Source organism: Lynx rufus, unplaced genomic scaffold, assembly GCF_022079265.1.
Source record: "Lynx rufus isolate CCGP_SWC_20201006 ecotype Redwood Valley unplaced genomic scaffold, mLynRuf1.p SCAF_8, whole genome shotgun sequence".
NCBI lineage: Eukaryota > Metazoa > Chordata > Mammalia > Carnivora > Felidae > Lynx > Lynx rufus.
This window is the reverse complement of record NW_025814896.1, coordinates 82,245,116-82,249,010: the sequence shown is the minus strand read 5'-3', so window position 1 is coordinate 82,249,010 and position 3,895 is coordinate 82,245,116. Positions and strand designations below refer to the sequence as shown.

The 3,895-nt window shown below is 41.0% G+C and overlaps 1 pseudogene; it reads left to right on the top strand.

Annotated features, from left to right (window-relative positions):
* Positions 1–2,731: 2,731 nt before the first annotated feature.
* LOC124504129 (60S ribosomal protein L17-like) lies at positions 2,732–3,283 on the top strand (annotated as a pseudogene).
* Positions 3,284–3,895: the final 612 nt, after the last annotated feature.

Sequence of the window (3,895 nt, the reverse complement as noted above, 5' to 3'; positions counted from 1 at the left end):
GGGGCAGGCTTTAAAAGCAAGAACGAGAGTTTGAGTTTGGACTTATTAAGTTTTATACATCGAGGAAGCAATTGGATAAAGGTCTGGAGTTTAGGAGAGAAGTCAGAGCTGGGAATACACATTTGGCTGCTTTTGGATAATATTTAAGGCAATGAAACTGGGTGAGATCACCAAGCGAGAGAGCAAGGAAGAGAAGAGCCCAAGGAGAAAGCCCTGGGACCCTCCAAGATTATGAAGTTAGAAGAGGGACTAGCCAAGGAGACTGAGAAGAATGCCCAGTGAGGATGAGGAAAACCAAGAAAGGGTGTGTGTGGGAAGCCAAGTGAAGACACTGTTTCAGAGAAGAGGGAGTAGTCAGCTCTGTCAAATGCTCCTGACACACACCCAAGCTGTGGACAAGAACTAACCTATGGGAAATATAGGTTATATTTGGAGAGAGCAGTTTCAATAGAGTATTCGTGGGAGAAACGCCTGTTTGGAGCGATTTAAGAGGTGATCAGAAGAGAAAAATTAGAGGCAGCAAATATAAATAACCCTTTAGAAAAATTGTGCTTAGAAGAGAACAAAGAAATGGGGCTATAGCCCCGGGTTTTCTTAATGTTTTCTTTGTGTGCTAATATGAAAAACTACACAAAAAACAAAAAGTGTTGGCAAGGATGTGGAGAAAAAGGAACTCTTGCGCACTGTTAGTAGGAATGCAAACTGGTGCAGCCACTGTGGAAAACAGTATGGAGGTTCCTCAAAAAATTAAAAAGAGGATTACCATATGATCCAGAAATTTACTACTGGGTATTTACCCAAAGAATGCGAAAACACTAATTCAAAATATGCACCCCTATGTTTATTATGGCATTATTTACAATAGCCAAGTTATGGAAGCAGCCCAAGTGTCCATCAATAGATGAATGGATAAAAAAAGAGGTGATATATATATATATATATATATATATATATATATATATATATAATGGACTATTGCTTACCATAAAAAAGAATGAAATCTTGCCATTTGTAACACCATAGATGGATCTAGAGAGTATAATGCATATGTGGAATATAAGAAATGAAAAAAAAAACATGCAAAATAAAAAAAAGAAAAACCAGAAGAACACTCTTTACTACAGAAAACAAACTGATGGTTACCAGTGGGAGTGGGTAAAATAGGTGAAGGGGATTACGAGCATACTTATTGTGAGCACCGAGTAATGCATAGAATTGTTGAATTGTTATATTGTACATCTGAAACTACTATAACACCTTACATTAACACTGGAATTGTCATTTTAAACACAAATAAATAACAATTAAAAGCATGAAAAATTAATCATTGCCAAATGAAAGTCCTGATTTTTTTTTTTTAAGCAGACAAATGTGTCCTAAACACAATTATTTCCTATGAGGTTATTTAACAAACTGTTAATACTGTGTTCTGTACAAGGTCATTTCAGAGATGAGAAAATCACCTCCACTATAAAAGATTCTTTATGCTAACTGATACATGTTTTGGTGTTTCTCACTCCCATCCTTCTCAAAATGCTACCATTCATCTCAGATGGAATACTGCAGTGAGGCAGGAGGACAGTTTCCTTTGTTACTTATACTTAGGACCCTGGGAAGGTCTCCTTACAATGTGCCTTACTTCCAATAGTACAAGGGAAGGGGGAGTGAGTTGGTGTGAGGGCACCGTGGGTGTTGGGAAGATGGGGGGGAGGGGAGAAATAGTATCTCTGAAGTCGGCTCTAACTCTGGTAACCAATTTTCACTGTAATATTGGTGTTTTGTTTTAATAACAAAGGCTGGGGCGCCTGGGTGGCGCAGTCGGTTAAGCGTCCGACTTCAGCCAGGTCACGATCTCGCGGTCCGTGAGTTCGAGCCCCGCATCGGGCTCTGGGCTGACGGCTCAGAGCCTGGAGCCTGTTTCCGATTCTGTGTCTCCCTCTCTCTCTGCCCCTCCCCCGTTCATGCTCTGTCTCTCTCTGTCCCAAAAATAAATAAACGTTGAAAAAAAAATTAAAAAAAAAAAATAACAAAGGCTAACTTCAAACCCAAAAAGCTCTGTATGTGCACACACATGTGTGCATGCGTGTGTGTGTGTGTGTGTGTGTGTGTGTTTTAAAGGTTTCCTTTCCTTTGGAGGGATGGAAACAGCAGGAATTCCTTGCTGTTCCGGTCTTTACCACATTCCAACGTTTGTCGTTGTCTAAACCATATCATGATACCTAAGACACAGCCAATATTCTGAAACTCATTTTTATTATTCTTTTAAGATTAAAAAAAAGTTTTAAGTTTATGTATTTATTTTAAGAGAGAGAGAGAAAGAGTACAAGTGGGGTAGGGGCAAAGAGAGAAGGAGAGAGAATTCCAAGCAGGCTCCGTGCTGTCAGCACAGAGCCTGACATAGGGCTTGAACTCCGAAACTGTGAGATCATGACCTGAGCCAAGATCAAGAGTCAGACACTTAACCAACTGAGCCACCCAGGCACTCCTGAAACTCATTTTTAAAAGCCTGATTTAATGTAAGGAGCTTTGAAAACATCTTCAAGAAGATAATAGTGAATATTGTTGCATCCATGATCATAGGTAAAGATCATCTCTGAGTAAAAGGAATATTTTTATCTTCTATCTTTTCACTAATGTGAATCATTTCAACTGAGCTAACTACATAAGTAGTTTCATTTTATAAGAATAAATGTTGGCTCTTCCCGTAAGCAGCCTGAGGTGATCTCTAAAAATGGTTTGCTATTCACTTGACCCGGAAACCCAACAAAATCATGCAAATCAAGAGGTTCAAATCCTCGTGTTCACTTTAAGAACACATGTGAAACTGCCCAGACCATCAAAGGTATGCGTATCTGAAAAGCCACCAAGTATCTGAAAGATGTCACTTTGCAGAAGCAGTGTGTGCCATTCCATTGCTACAATGGTGGGTTGGTAGATGTGCCCAGGCCAAACAGTGGCACTGGACACAGGGTCGGTGGCCCAAAAGAGTGCTGAATTTTTACTGCACATGCTTAAGAATGCAGAGAGTAATGCTGAACTTAAGGGTTTAGGTGTAGCTTCTCTGGTCATTGAGCACATCCAGGTGAACAAAACCCCCAAGATGTGGCATAGAACATACGGGGCTCATGGTGAGATTAACCCATACGTGAGCTCTCCCTGCCACATTGAGATGATCCTTAGTGAAAAAGAGCAGATTGTTCCTAAACTGGAAGAGGAAGTTGCGCAGAAGAAAAAGATGTTCCAGAAGAAACTGAAGCAACAAAAATGTATGGCCTGGGAGTAAATTCTGCATAAAATAAATGCAAATGAAAGTAAAAACAGACAAAAAAAAAGAATAGATGTTGGAATAATATTTACTATATTAAGAGCAGACTTTCTAATGAATGGCAATTTTTCAAACTACCAATAACTACTAAGTTTCAGAATTACAGGTATCCTAAAATACTATGAGGATAGTGTTGCTATCATTGCTGTGCTAGCAACTCTCCAGTTGCACTACTGAGGGTGATGGAGAGCTCTAGCACCTGGGCCCACAGTGACTTTGATGACCTGTGAAGGGGCGACAAAGGAGTGGGCTCACCCTCGTGAGACCACCAGTGCACTGCAGAGGCAGGAACAGCACAGGGTTTTATCTAGGAGACAGTGGCTCCCATGGTGCAGGGTTTGGAAGACAGAACAACGCAGCTGCTGTAAGGCAAGTAGGGCTCCATGCAGCAGAAGCCCCAGGCATAAAGTGCTGCTGTGCTCAGGCCATGGTGACCTGTAAGCTGGAGAAGTTCCAGGACCAGCCAGCCTGGTGCACCCACGTTACAACAACTAAGCCAGAGACTCGTTGGATGTAGGGAGCAAGTATGTGGACAGGCACCTAAACCACATTACTTCCATGATCAAAAAT